The following is a 16595-nucleotide window of genomic DNA, read 5'->3' as shown; positions in this document are numbered from 1 at the left end:
CAAAAGGGAAGGAAGAAAGATACAAATTGCATTAGGAAGGATGTTAATGAGCATCTTGAGGGATGATTCCTTGTAAACAAAACAAAAAAAAAACAGAAAGGAGCCTATTATATTTAATGTGAAAATAAAAAATAAAATTGTTCAATGGCATAAGAGTGATAATTTTACATTAGGGGGGAAATATAATAAACAATGTTTCATTCCCACTTGAACCATCCTTAGTGAGGAGCTAATTCAAAAGAGGATCTAAGAAGACATTTTCAAATATGGACCTTCGTGTATCAAGGATGCGTAGATATGTATTTATTATCCTTTAGTATTACACTTATCTACTCATTGTAGTCTCTCTCTTATTTGTACTTCTATATGTGCTATAGAGAGTCATTTTTCTTAATCTTTTCCTTTGTCTTTGAGGATGCCCTTCCAAGAAAGAAGATTGGAACATTAGGCATGCTACCAAATATTGTGCAAACTCAATCTTATGATATTAGCTCCAAAGAAGCTATGATTTAGGATTCACAAATCATCTGATGATTAGGTTGGACAAAGTGAGTTTCTTGAAGCAAATATCCTTGATGATTGAAATTATGAGAGGGAGTCTGACGGTTCATTAGAGGCAACCTTGGAGAAAGAGAGGGAGCAAAAAATAATAAATGCTTCAATCAAACTTTTGATGATCTTGGTTCAGAAGGAGTAGACCTTGTTGATGGATTCTCCACTAGTTAGAAACTATAACAACTAAAGGACTATGATTCACGAGATAAAGTCTCATGTATGTAGGCTGGAAGGCCTTATGCTATCAGGATAACCATTGAACTAAGGAAGCATGACATGACTTGCTACCAAGAGGTTAGAAGGATGATAATAGATTCAGAGGAAGTTTGATACTTCATCGGAGAGAACCTTGTGCTAAGAGGTCAGAAAAGTTGATATCAAACTAAGAGGGAGAAACCTTATATGTTTTATGGTGAATGTTGTGACAACACCACATGACAATATTCGTTGAGACCTCATGCAAACTTTTGATGTCATACATGTATGAGCCTGTCCCCTGTGTACATCATGAAGAAGTGACGACTTCTAAATGATTATCACTAGGAGAAGTTGTTGTAAAATGACGTCCTTACAATAACTTGTAGCATGATTCATTTTCCGAAATTGTTTCATGTAAAGGCTTTATCTTATAAATCAACAACTAGGTGTTTGATATCATTAATTTGATTATCTGCAAGTTGCTTGTATAGATATATTTTCGATACTTTGCTTGATTATTTGTGAATATCTTGCCCTAATATTCTGATAGGCCAATACCACACTGAGTACTTGGTGATCATCATTCAATTTATGTTTCTAATAGGCCATTACTCTTGAGAGCTTGGTGAATATCATATTGTTGATATTCTGATAGGCCAATGCTCATGTTACCTAATATGATATCAAATAGTCATTGGTGAATATCATATGTTGATATTCAAATAAGCCAATACTTATATGATATCATATACTAAAAATCTCCTGATGAAATATTTCCTATATGTATTATTAGTGAAATATTACCTATGGTGTAATATCTATGTGTTTTATTCTTCTTCATTAAGAGGGAGTGTTAATGTTATAATTCTGTTGGATAAATTATATTATATATATGAGATATATAGTGTATGACCAACATTATATATAATTAACTTATATTAAGAGTGATATATATATATATATATATATAGTGACGGTATATTAATTGTGTTATAACTATAACTAATGTAAGTTAATATATTAAAAAGCCATGTCTCTTCGAGACACATGCCTCTTTATATCATATATATATATATAAAACACACACACACACACATATATATATATATATATTCAATAGTAACTTGGAAAACACATAAAAATCCACAAGTGCTATTACAAGTTACAAATCCTATTTCACTAACAAGATCTAACATCAGCTAGGTATTTCATATTTAAAATATGATCAATGAGTTATGGCATTATTAATTTTAATTAATATGTATTCATGAAAACTTACTATGACCAAGCTGATGAAAGCTTGGGGTTTGGGCCCAATTTTGGACTCAATGGAAAATATGACCTTTACAATTCCATGAGATATGACATTGTTATTTGTTTTACATGTGTATTCATGAAGGCTTTTCATGACTGAGCTGAACACAATTTGGTGATCAGGCTCAAGTTGAAATTGGATTAATTTCAATTTGTGGTCACGAAGAGTTCAAATGTATATTAAGATTAAGCTATTCACAGAAGGGTTCAGAATTCCATTAAGATTAAGCTATTCATTGAACAGTTCAAAATTATTAACATTAAGCTAGATACCAGAAGCAAATATGCTGGTTGAAAAACATATTTGAATTGCCATTGCTGAAGTAGACTGTAGCAATACAGCTTGGAAATGTTCTTGTGGTGAATTATCCCCTAGGTGGTGGAAATCGTCGACTGGGTTGTTCTTTTAACTCTAAAGTTTTTTCATGCCAACAGATTGTATGTCATTGAGCTCAATCCTGCACATGAGACTCAGCAAGGCATGGGCATGGATAAGTGATTAATGGCAATACACCATTCAATGAAAAACCAGTCAAATCAGAAGAAATGAGAGAGCAAATTGCAACACAAGGGATCTTGTAAACTACTATTGTTCAACGTTCCAGTTTCAAAGTTCAAAGATTCCTCAATCTTTATTCATTACATCTTAAATGCTTAAATTATGTCTGCACTTGTTTGTAGTCTGAATAGCCAATACCATGGTACAAGAGAGGCATGCAGCATTCTTGTCCCTATATACAATTTCTTCCATTAGTTACTAATTTTCCATATCTTTTGCATTTAGTAAAATAAATCATCTACTTTGCAGCACTGAAAAGGCCATCACAAGCCACAAGCCCTCTAGATCGCCCACACATTGTATGTTACAGAGTTCAATCCTATACATCAGACTCAGCAAGGCATGGGCATGCATAAGTGATTGATGTCAATACATCATTCAATGAAAGACCAGTCAAATGAGAAGAAATGTGAAAGCAATTTGCAACATAAGGGATCTTGTAAACTACTATTGTTTAACATTCAATTACAAAGTTCAAAGATTCCTCAATCTTTATTCATTACATCCTAAATGCTTGAATTATGTCTGGCAATTGTTTGCACTCTGAATTGGTAATACCATGGTAAAAGAGAGGCATGCAGCATTCTTGTCCCTATATACAATTTATTCCATTAGTTACTAATTCTCCATATCTTTTGCAATTAGTAAAATATATAATCTACTTTGCAGCACTGAAAAGGCCATCACAGCCACAAGCCCTCTAGATCACCTACCCTATGTTCGATATCAAAATGAAAAAGTTTACTATTTATATTTATTATATATCATTTGCTATGATTGTGTTTTCTATTGAGACTTTTGCACACTGAACAGATCAATTCTACCATAGGATGGAGGCATACAATAATGTCCCCATGGATGCATTTCCTTCCATTATTTTGCGTTTCTTGCTTCTTTTTGTAAAACTATGCACTGTATTCGAAGTAAAGGAAAAAGGATGAACTAAGAATGGTCAAACTCAAGACGATGGAAGATAGCTATCAAAACTAAGTTTTGAAAATAGACATATCTTATACCATATTTATTCTCATTATTGTTTAGGAGCTCAATTTTATTATGTTGATTCAGACATTCAGCTGAAAAATGGCATCCATACTTGGACCAATAGAAGGTTACGATTTATTAACATTGCAGAAAAACTGGATAGATTTATATGTATTGGGTAGGATGTTGTTTCTCCTAATATAGAATTGTAGGAAGAATCAACCCTTCTTCAAGAGGTCAACAATGCATTCATCGCTTTAATTCTCAAGAAAGAAATTTCAATATTGCTGTATTGAGTTTGCTGGATGAATTTCAGCTAGTCTCTCTTTGCAACACGCTATATAAGATCATGGCTAAAGCAATGGCCAACTGGGTTCTGACATCCATTATTCCAGAGGAACAAACTAGATTTGTTCCCGACAAGCTAATCCTAGATGCAGTAAAATCATTGCTCAAGAGGCCATCTGTTAATCTTTTATAGCTGCAGGAAAAATCATTTCTACTGCAATGGACATGCTGTCTTTCATTAGTCTAATGCAGAGCCTAGCTTGCTCATCACTGGCAGCTCAATGCCTTCGTGATTCATCTCTTGGTCAATATGCGTAAGCCTTTGAATGTTGTGAAGATGAATCAACTTCGCCTCCTCAACCGTCACCACCCAGACTTAGTATGTAAGTAATATCAATGTACTCAGTTGTAATTGTTAATCCGTGTGGACCTCATGGCTTTGTGATCGTGTGCCACCATGACTGCATAGCATCGTGACCACATCGATGATTCATTGTGTCTGTCAGCCTAAACTGTCATCGGTTCATTAAGTAACTTTAGTTGCCTCCATGTATTCTTGGAAAAAGGCTATTAGTTCATTTTTGTCAGTATTCACATGCTGGTATTAAGACTCATGGGTATTGGAATTTGCAAGAATACGTGTTTGGTTATTCTGATGTGGTTAGTCAAAAAATTATTCTATTTCAAACACCGTATGACTCTTCATTTTGAGATGGAATTGAAAATGACAACGTTAACTGATGTCAATTTTGGTCATTCATCAGGCCTTTGTTTCAGCTAATGAAATATTCATGCAAGTTATGATGAAAGTAATTTTAGATATGTATCATGGGTCACGCAGCTGAACTTCTGAAGATATTCTGAGTGCATGTGCCTATTCTCCAATCATAGATGTGACCTGTATCATTATTCTTAAGATAATTTGGGTGTCTCTTCAGCTAAGGTGAAACATCGTAGATTCTGTGACTGTTAAAGTATAGCATGTCTACAATAACAAACTTATGTCTGCAACAGATTTATTCTGCATGTGATCTGTGTATGATCATTTCAGTGTGAGGATAATTTTATGTTCGATCAATGAATTATTGATTTTTGTTTGTAGGACATTATCTCTACTAAAAATATCTGTGAGATTCTTGTAGTTTACATATCCTGCAATTGCATACAAAAAGTGATCAAGGCTTATTGATTGATTTGTAAAAGTTAACAATCTTAAGCATCAGAATATTGTGTACGATTTGAGCACTCAATAAAGGATCTATTTTCGTAAGGCTGGGTTTTTTTCACCCTCAGATCGAGGGTTTCCAGGGTAATCTCTGGTATATTTGTGTTCTTAATTTATCTGTGATCTGCTATGTTATTCTGGTTCTTTAAATTTAGCATGATATCAGAGCGGGCCTAAGGAAATGATCCAAAACCAAATTTTTGAGCTTTGATTTATTCTTTGCTCTAATTTCAGTTGTTTGCTTTCAGGTTCCAAGAATGGTGAATGGACTCAAAGCCAGGCTGGATGGTGCATCCAATTTTACTTCATGGCAATTTAGGGTCTTTGTTGCTCTTGAAGAAAATGACTTTCTGTATTATATGTCTACTAATGTACCTAAGCCAACAGATGACAGTAAAAAAGCTCAATGGAGGAAGAACAACATCATGGCAATAAAGTTTTGATTGCTTCTATTAAGAATCATCTGGTATCTATCATATCAAAGTTAAATTCTACTAAAGAAATGTTTGAGACTGAAGAACTTGTATGAATTCAACAACACTAGCAGAGCTCTAGCTTTGAGACGTCAACTTCTACATGCTAAGATGGCTAAAGGAGAACCTGGTGTATCTTACTATATGAAGAATATAGAATTGAAGGATCGGCTAAATGCAATTGAAGAATCAATTGAGGACAAAGACCGGTGAAAATCATCTACGCGTTGTTGTTGCCATTGATCAGATAAAAAGCATTTCTGAAAGTTCTCGAGAAACATCTCTAGTCTCCATGCTAAGCTCATGGTTTTTGCTCCTCAATTTTCCACCAAGTAGCTGCAAAACTTTCAAGGTGCATAATGGCACACCTCGCCTTTATGTCAGCATCAAACTACTACATAGCATAACATCGATTCAATGCAGTGAGCCATGTCACTGCCTCGAAACCAATACCAAGATCATCAAAAGGAGTGGGTTGTGTCCTGATGAGGCCTCTAATCTGATTTTCCATAGAGGTTCTTGGATGTGCTGCAATGTCCATCCTTTTGGTACCACTGTCCCTTTGTTTCTCCTAACTATCAAAATAATGGGTCTTATTTTGTCCACCCCTATTACTCTTAGGTAAACTGTCTAGAAGGGCCTGGATTACTTGTTTAGTACAAGGCTATTCTAACTCAGCTTCCTGCTCCACACCACGCTCTTCCTTGCTTTCCACATGCGCACTCTTATTCATATGACCCGCAGAAGGGCTGGGTTGCCTAACCAATCCACATCTTCTACCACGACCTACATCTAGTCTCAGAAGGCATTCCTCCTACAAGAAGAAAATGATGCAAAACAATATATCAAAACCAGTCAGAAATATTAAAAAAACTTCATGCATAGTCATTAAACAATGTCTGAAATACAGAAGTTTTGAATGTCTAAGTTGTGTTTTCAGGTTTAACTGTTTAGACATCTAGTGGGCGTACGATACTCCCAAAGTACCTAGTGTAGAGCCAGTGCTCTGACATCAAGTGTAACGCCCTTCTAGGGAACCCAAGAGAAATTAACCTAAAACACGCTACCAAGCTTACAAAAAAAAAATTTCCTTATGAATTTCTAAACAATAATATATCGACAATACTGAAGCAATGTAACATAAGATAACACATGCACATGTATAAACCTTCAAACATAGATTTCAATTCACAAGGGCTCTATAAGTAGAAACACGTACAATAATAAATCCACTAAGTGCAACCATAATACAAAACTCCACATAATGTAAATGAATGATCAAGAATATCATCACATATGAGGAACCAAATACAACTGAAACAATATCCAAATATTTAAAGGCTCGACATCCACTGCACAAGTCGTCGTGTATTAGATAATAATCAAAGTACATAAACAACATCTCATAGAGACATCGTAACCAACACACTGATACAAGATATCACACAATATCCAATGACTCGTGATATATATCAAATCACAATGTAATGTCATACATCAATTTCCTCAAACATCACTGAAATTACAAACGCACACCAGAAAAGCGGCCTAAAAGTGTTTGGCAATATGAATTAGAAAGCAAATTGTGGAAAGGCACTACAACTGAGCTGATGAAAAATAGGGGTTCAGGTCCAATTTTGGACAAAACTGAAAATATGATCATCGAAATTCTATTAGCTACATTATTTTTAATACATGAAATTTCATGAAGGCTTTCCATGACTGAGTTGAACACATTTGGGCTTCAGGCCCAAATTGTAATTGGATTCATTTTAAACTGTGGTCGTGAAGAGTTTAATATACATTAAGATTAAGCTATTCACAGAAGGGTTCAAATTTCTATAAAGATTAAGCTATTCATTGAAGAGTTCAAAATTCTATTAACATTAATTAAGATACACACAAGTAGCAAATATCCTCATAGTAAAGCATATTTGAGTTGCCATTGGTGAGGTAGCAATAAAACTTAGCAATGTTCTTATGGTAGATCATCCCCTAGGCCATGGAAATCATTGATCAAATTGTTCCTATAAATCTAAAGCTTTTTCATGCCAACAGATTGTATTCTACTGTGCTCAACCCTATACACGAGACTCAGCAAGGCATAGACATGGATAAGTGATCAATGGCAATATACCATTCAATGAAAGACCGGTCAAATGAGACGAAACGTGAGAGCAATTTGCAACACAATGGGTTTTGTAAACTACTATTGTTCAACATTCAATTCCAAATTTCAAAGATTCCTTAGTCTTTATTCATTACATCTTAAATGCTTAAATTATGTCTGAACTTGTTTGCAGTCTTAACACAGCAATCTATGGTAATCTCTGGTGTATTTGTGTTCTTAATCTATCTGTGATCTGCTATGTTATTCTGGTTCTTTAAGTTTAGCATGATATCAGAGCGGGTCTAAGGAAATGATCCGGAACCAAAATTTTGAGCTTTGAATTATTCTTTGCTCTAATTTCAGTTGTTTGCTTTCACCTTCCAAGAATGGTGAATGGACTCGAAGCCAGGCTGGATGGTGCATCCAATTTTACTTCATGGCAATTTAGGGTCCTTGTTGCTCTTGAAGAAAATGACTTTGTGTATGTGTCTACTAATGTAGCTAAGCCAACAGATGACATTAAAAAAGCTCAATGGAGGAAGAACAACATCATGGCAAGAAAGTTTTGATTGCTTCTGTTAAGAATCATTTGGTATCTATCATATCAAAGTTGAATTCTACAAAAGAAATGTTTGAGACTGAAGAACTTGTATGAATTCAACAACACTAGCAGAGCTCTAGCTTTGAGACGTCAACTTCTACATACTAAGATGGCTAAAGGAGAACCTGGTGTATCTTTCTTTATGAAGAATATAGAATTGACGGATCGGCTAAATGCAATTGAGGACAAAGACCAGTGAAAATCATCTACACATTGTTGTTGCCATTGATCAGATAAAAAGCATTTCTGAAAGTTTTCGAGAAACATCTCTAGTCTCCATGCTAAGCTCATGTTTTTTGCTCAATTTTCCACCAAGTAGCTGCAAAACTTTCAAGATGCATAATTGCACACCTCGCCTTGATGTCGGCATCAAACTACTACATATCATAACATTGATCCAATGCAGTGAGCCACGTCTCTGCCTCAAAACCAATACCAAGATCATCAAAAGGAGTCGGATGTGTCCTGATGAGGCCTCTAATCTGATTTGCCATAGAGGTTCTTGGATGTGCTGCAATGTCCATCCTTTTGGTACCACTGCCCCTTTGTCTCTCCTAACTATCAAAATAATGGGTCTAATCTTGTCCACCCCTATTACACTTAGGTAAACCGTCTAGAAGGGCCTGTATTACTTGTCTAGTACAAGGCTCTTCTAACTCAGCTTCCTGCTCTGCACCACGCTCTTCCTTGTTTTCCACATGCACACTCTTATTCATATGACCCGCAGAAGGGCTGGGTTGCCTATCCCTTCCACATCTTCTACCACGACCTACATCTAGTCTAAGAAGGCATTCTTCCTACAAGAAGAAAACGATGCAAAACAATATATCAAAACCAGTCAGAAATTTTTTTTAAACATCATGCATAGTCATAAAACAATGTCTGAAATACATAAGTTTTAAATGTCTAAGTTGTGTTTTCACATTTAACTGTTTAGACATCTAGTGGGCATACAATACTCCCAAAGAACCTAGTGTAGAGCCAGTGCTCTGACATCAAGTGTAACATCCTACTAGGGAACTCAAGAGAAATTAACCTAAAACATGCTACCAAGCTTACAAGATATTATTTTTCTTATGAATTTCTAAACAATAATGTTTCGACACTGAAGCAATGTAACATAAGATAACACACGCACATGTATAAACCTCCAAACATAGATTTCAACTCACAAGGGCTCCATAACGTTAAAGCACGTACAATAATAAATCCACTAAGTACAACCATAATACAAAACTCCACAATGTAAATGAATGATCAAGAATATCATCACATTTGAGGAACCAAATACAACTGAAACAATATCCAAATATTTAAAGACTCCACGTCCACTGCACAAGTCGTGTGTGAGATAATAATCAAAGTACATAAACAGTATCTCATCGAGACATCATAACCAATACACTGATACAAGATATCACACACTATCTAATGACTCATGATATATATTAAATCACAATGTAATGTCATACATCAATATCCTCAAACATCACTTAAATTACCAACGCACGCATGAAGAGCAGCCTAAAAGTGTTTGGCAATATGAATTAACAAGCAAATTGTGGATAAGCACTACAACTGAGCTGATGAAAAGTAGGGGTTCAGGTCCAATTTTGGACTCAACTGAAAATATGATCATCGAAATTCTATGAGCTACATTATTTTTAATACATGCAATTTCATGAAGGCGTTCCATGACCGAGTTGAACACATTTGGGCTTCAGGCCCAAATTGTAATTGGATTCATTGTAAACTGTGGTCATGAAAAGTTTAACATACGTTAAGATTAAGCTATTCACAGAAGGGTTCAAATTTCTATAAAGATTAATACCACAGGTTATATATAAAAAATTTGTACGTATTGTTCTCCTCTAATACCACAGGTTATATATAAAAAATTTGTACGTATTGTTCTCATTTTTTAGTTATTATTATTTTAATTTTCACTTTTAACTCTTGTTTTGATATTTATTAGTTGTTATTTCCATTTTAACTTCTTTGTTTCCTTTTTCTATTTATTAGTTGTGATCTCCACATTAACTTCATGTTGTGATCTATTCAATTAACTTCTAATTTTTAAAATTGATTTAGATTTTAATTTTTAAATTATTTTAATTTATTTTTTATATTAATTTAATTTTTAATTTAAATATTTTTTTAGTTTCTATAATTTATTTAGTCAATAGAACATTGTTAGACATATATATATATTTTTTCTCTTATTAATTTTTCATAAGAAATTTTTTGATAGGTTTTTTAAATGATTTTTTTTTCATATTTGATAAATTTAATTTAAATAAATAATATTTATTAATCTATTTTTTAAAAATTAGTAAATATTGTGTTAATTAGATTAAAAATTATTATTAATCTAATTTGTTCACATAAGATTATATTTTAAATATCCACTTTTAACTTCTTCTTTTTTTAATTTAAAAAATAATTACTCGTGATCTCCATATTAGATTATGTTGTGATCTCTATTTATTAAACTTTTTATTTTTTTAATTGATTTAGGTTTTAGTGTTTAAATTACTTTAAATTATTATTTTATATTAATTTAGTATTTTTTCTTTAAATATTGTTTTTCAATTTCTATAATTTATTTAGTCAATAGAATATTTGTTAGAGCTGACGCTATTTTTCATATTATTTTTTTGTATTTCTCTTATTGATTTTTCATAATAAATTTTTTGATTTTTTTTTTTAAATGATTATTTTTTTCATATTTGATAAATTGAATTTAATTGTAAAATCTTGAAATTATTGAACACATTTCTTAAGCAATATACAAATTTCTTAAATATTATAAATATTATATCTATGTTTTAATCTTCAATTTTTTTTATTTTTGTATTTTCATTTTTTTTAAAAATGTATATTTACTTTATTTAATGTTCATTCTAAATTTTTCTCTTAAATCTCATTTCCTATGGCGCACTCGTTGCATGTACAAAAGCATTCGACTGCTAGTTATATTTATATTTATATTTGATAGTCGAAATGACTTCATTTTGCAGGATTTTTGTTCTCCGCCTTCTTCTCAATTTTTTATTTCTTACAATTAATTTTTTTAATAAAGAAATACTAAGTGTCTTCTTGTCACTCTTTTTTCTTCATCTTATTGGAATTTAACACACTTTTAAAACACTTAAAAATACCAATTGTAAGCTTTGTGGTTCCAACCATGGGTAGATAGTGTTGAAAAATGTTTTTTAAAACTAATAATTTGATGTGCATAAATGAAACTTAATTTTTAATTTAAATAAAATAAAATTTAATTTTTTAATAAAATAAAAAATAAGAAAATAACATTTTTTAAAATAGCATTAAAAAATAAAGAGCAAAAAAAAACTAAAATAGAGCTAAGAGCCTACAACACAATGGTAAATTGTGAGCCTCTTATCTAAAAGGTCTTTGATTGGATTCTACATGAGCTTAATAAATCACATCACATAATAATAATAATGAATCTTGGCTTTGGCAAAAAACAAATTTAAAAACTAAGAACTAAACTAATTTAAAGTTTATCGACTTAAATATATGAATAAAATTAAATAAAAATTAAATCTTCATTGAAAATCCTATTATGAAAAATTATATTAAAAAAATTAATTTGAGAAATATATTTTAAAAAATGTAACTCCTCATATAAAAAAAAAATGGCTCTACTTAAAAGATTCGATATTGTGAACAAGCAGAAAATTAATCATCTGCCCTACAAACCCCAATTTTCAATTCACACTACAAATCATTTTGATGTATTATGAAACACCCAAATCATTGATCAGCAGCTAGAAATAGAACCATTAAAACCAGTCTCGGTAGTAACACCAGCAGATTCTCCACATTTCTTAAACTGCATGAGGAAAGGAGCAAGGAAATTTTAAGGCAAAATTCTAGAGAATCCACTGCCAATACAACTAGAGAATAGAAGACTAGACGGAAAATAATGAAAAAGAAGAAGTCTAGGCCAAATAGGAGTTGAAACTCGAAGATCCCAGATAGAGAAAATTTCCAACAGAAGCATTGGAATGGAGCTTGTAGAAATAGGACACAAATACAGCTAGGGAAAAGCAGATTTGATCCAAAGAATCCAGCCCAAGTTAATCAAGGTAATAAGAACCAAGTACAAACTAGGTTTTCCTCATTCTTATCCAAAGATTAGGCAAATTATCTAAGAAATAGATCTGATAGGAAGCCCAATTCGGAACACTTAAAACCAATAGTTATTTTAGTTGCCAATAACACACCCATAGGAAACCCTAAACTACCTCTTCCATATCAGAGGTCTTCTACAAGGATAGCACTACCTAATTTTCACCAAAACACCAATTTTTATCAGAAACCCAATAGCGTGATAACCTCATGCCAGCTTAAACCCCCACATACATCCCCTAATCTATATTTTCCCCCACATAGAAAAATTCTTCTAATAACCCACCTTAACCCAAGCCATCAAACTTATAGCACAAACAAACTAGAATTGAAATCCATGATTACTATTAGTAATGAAACCCTAGAAGTAAAATGGCATGAAAGCAAATTGAAAGGGTTGTATGCATTTTGGGATGCCCTAGGAGACATAGGAGAAAGTTTGGTGGACTAGTTTCAATCATTCAATCTAGAACAAGTAAGTATATTTCCTCTTTCTCATAGATTAATTTACATCCATTGTAACTATGAAGTAATTAGAAGAGAAATTTTGTCTGTTGCACCATGCTTTTTAAAGGCTTTTTGGTTAATATTATCAAATGGTTACCTAATATTACTAAGGAATCAATTCAACAATTCAAATTTTCAAAATGGTTAATCATTAAAAACATTCGAATGGAAATATTATATTCTCAAACTCTGGGTAGAATGGGATCGAACCTAGGAAATCTGATAGGAATAGAGGTGGACAAAAAAAACTATAGTAGAAGCAAACTAGTAGTTAAGTTATATTCAAAAAATGAAGTAAATGGAAGCATTAAAATTATAACAAATAGATCTATTTATAACTTAAAATATGAAGAATACGAAGGACCACTCAGAGACATATTGCTGGTCAATAATTCATCATCAACATATCCATCAAATCTTGAATTGAAATCCACAAAGAGAACTACAAATCTTATAAAATTAATCAACAAACAGAGTGCAGAAAATGCTGAGAAAGTTCTCAAAGCTATCACAAAGGAAGGTGATCATTCAGGCTAATGCATTAGAAAGGAATCCAGAATACAAAGTATGATCATTCAAGATTTAGATAGTGAGCACATGGAAGAAGGAGAAAATCAAGATAATGAAAAAATCAAGAAATTAGAGCTTTCCATAGACACTCCTAACATAAAGAACCAAGGAAAAGGAATTAAAGACAATGTTGATAGCAGAGCTAAAGTTATGGATCCAAATTTGGAGAAGAGTTTAAGGTTTATAGGCCATAAGCACAAGGGGGATTTCAAAAAGATTCATATTTGTGATAAGTGTGTAGAACAAAACATATCAATTAATGACATAAGAGAGAACCTAAGAACATACAGTCAGCTTATAAATGAGTTCATCCTGATTCACAATGATATTGTGGACTAGATAGAAGTCTGGGAACAAGCGCACACACTTTATCAAGAAGTTAATAGGGAAGATCTAGAAAAAGGAAAAAAAATTAAAGGGGATAAAACAGAGGAAAGAGTAAATTGTAACAACCATTTATCTTAAAATAATTAGTACACTTTGTGCATACTCCAAGAAAGAACAACGAACAAGAACAAGGAGAAACAAACAAGCAATGAAATTATCATGAAAACTAACAAAGATCAGTCAGTACACATAAAGAAGAATGAGGCATTCAAAATTCCAATCATCAGAGCCCCTACTTTGGTGATAAATAAGAAACTAGATACTATGGAAGGAAATATATCCATAGATTAGAAAATCGGTAGTGAACACAATATCAAAGAATTAGAAAGGATAAACACATTGTAGACAAGCAAAAAATATAGACAAGAGAAACCCAGTAATCACAACAAGTAAAAATTAAAATTTTGGCAAACTCTGAAGAATGGAAGGAACATATTTTCAACGGCAGGGGAGAATCTTCTAACCATATTAGTTGCATCAAGCTCTAAGTTCTCTTTGCCGCTAGACACAATAACTATTGAGTCAAAAAGTGTTTTAGTAAATGTTCAACAAAAGAGACTTAATAAGATACCTAGGGAAGTAGCAACCTTGCTGAATGAGACGTGGATAGACAACTTTGGGAATACAAATAATTCAAATAAATGCACAAATGAATTCTGGGAAGAAGTCGGAGTATTGGATCAATTAAAAGGACAAAATTTTGAAATAGAAAATGGGAATAGGAAAATAATTGAAAAAAAATTAACAATGGAAGAAGAGGTGAGATTTATTCAGGAAGGATTATTGGAAGAAGTTAGAATGGGAGAGCTGGAAAACAAGGAAGAAATAGGTGAACATGCAATTTTACAAGCAAAAATAAATAAATGAAAACTAGGGATAGCCCTGACTATAGATGGGGTCTCTGAACCAAGATGTGGAGAGCTGAAAAAAAAAAGAGAGGTAGAAAATCACTAGGAGAGTTAAGGGCAAAAATTGGGAAAGCAAAAAATTAGAGAAAAATACAGGACACATTAAAAGGTGGAAAGGGGAAGACCCTTCCCTATGAACAATGAAGATAACAACATGGAATGTTAGGGGACTAAACACCCCTAACAATAAGTGCTTACTAAAGCACAATCTCACCTTATTTAATTCAGAACTAATATTGATACAGGAAATCAAACTAAACAAACAAGGAGGTGAAAAACTAAATAAAAAACTTGGCTCCTAGAAGACTCTACTCAAAGAATCAGAGGGAGCCTCAAGGGGAATAGGTTTGATCTGGGATCTGCAGAAGATAGAAGTGGAAGAAATGTCAATAAACAAAAATTGGATTGGGGGAAGAGTCAAAAGCCATAAAGCAGACATTTAATTCATAATCATAAATGTTTATGGGTCAATGCAAAAGACTGAGAAGAAATTGCTATGGAATGAAAACAGCAACTTCATCAACCACAATCAAGAAGAGAATATATGGGTAGGAGGAGATTTCAATGCCATTTTAGACTTAAAAGAAAAAAAAGGAGGCTCATAATCAATAAAACAAACTATGGTGGTTTTCAAAGAATGGATTTAGCAAGATAATCTCATAGACATCCCCTCTACAAGCAATCAATTCACTTGGTTTAATAGGAGAAAAGACTTTTGTTGGATAGCTAAAAGATTGGATAGATTTATGTTTAAAGGAAACATTCAAACCTTTAACTTTGTAATTCAATCTTCGATTCTGCCCTATTCCAACTCTAATCACTTCCCTGTCAGTCTTGAAATCTTTGAACCCATTAAACCAAGTAGAAATCCATTCAAATGTGAAAAAATGTGTTTCAAAGATGAAAGTTTCATGAAAAACATTAACAAATGGTGGTTGGAAATAGAAGTGGAAGGATCTAAAATGTTTTTTTTTGTCTCCAAACTTAAAATTCTTAAACAATATATCCTAAAATGGAATAGTAAACACTTCAAAAAAAAAATTTAAAGAAAAAATAGAAATAGAAGAAGAAATAGAAAATCTAAATAAAGATGTCATCCAACAAGGAATGGATAATGATAAATTTGAAAAAGAAAAAGTACTTACACATAAACATGAAGACATTCTTAATAAAGAAGAAGTATTTTGGAGACAAAAATCTTGAGAAACATGGCTTCAAGAAGGAGATCGTAACACCAAATTCTTCCATAACAGTACATTAAGTAATATTATTGTTAGCATATTATTGAAATGCAAGAATAATATAGGAACTATAATTGAAGAATCATCACAAACAGCAAAAAACTTTGTATATTACTACACTGACGTTTTAAACAACTATGAGCACTCAAATCTCACAGCTCAAAAGCTATTGTTAGAATTGATACCAAAACTACTACTGAAGAGGACAATAAGATGTTAAACAAAGAATTTTCAAAAGAAGTAATAAAAAATGCATTATGTAGTATGAATCCTGATAAGTGCCCCGGACCTGATGACTTTCAACCATTCTTTTTTTAGAAATGTTGGCATATATTAGGAGAGGACTTATGTGCTACCATGGAAGCAACTAGAAACTCAGGCTCACTATTGTCAAAGATTAATAACACTTTTATTACACTTATTTCTAAGAAATCTAAACATTTGGAGCCTGGAGACTTTTTCCCTATCACTTTATGTAAGATTATATCCAAAACTTTCAAAAATAGGATTAAGCTAG

At 32.5% G+C, this 16595-nt stretch overlaps 1 long non-coding RNA gene across 1 annotated transcript in view; it reads right to left on the bottom strand.

The window, feature by feature from the left end:
* Nucleotides 1–8258: 8258 nt before the first annotated feature.
* Nucleotides 8259–16595, bottom strand: part of LOC149532546 (uncharacterized) — a 39543-nt gene continuing 31206 nt past the window's right edge. The window contains exon 3 of the long non-coding RNA XR_016357748.1: nt 8259–9104. This is a non-coding gene — a long non-coding RNA (uncharacterized LOC149532546). The remainder of the gene's footprint in view (nt 9105–16595) is intronic.

Source organism: Cupressus sempervirens, chromosome 10 (genome assembly GCF_028749045.1).
Source record: "Cupressus sempervirens isolate cs-2001-9-10 chromosome 10, ASM2874904v1, whole genome shotgun sequence".
NCBI lineage: Eukaryota > Viridiplantae > Streptophyta > Pinopsida > Cupressales > Cupressaceae > Cupressus > Cupressus sempervirens.
Note: the sequence above shows the minus strand (reverse complement) of the source record. Positions and strands in the feature narration are given on the sequence as shown.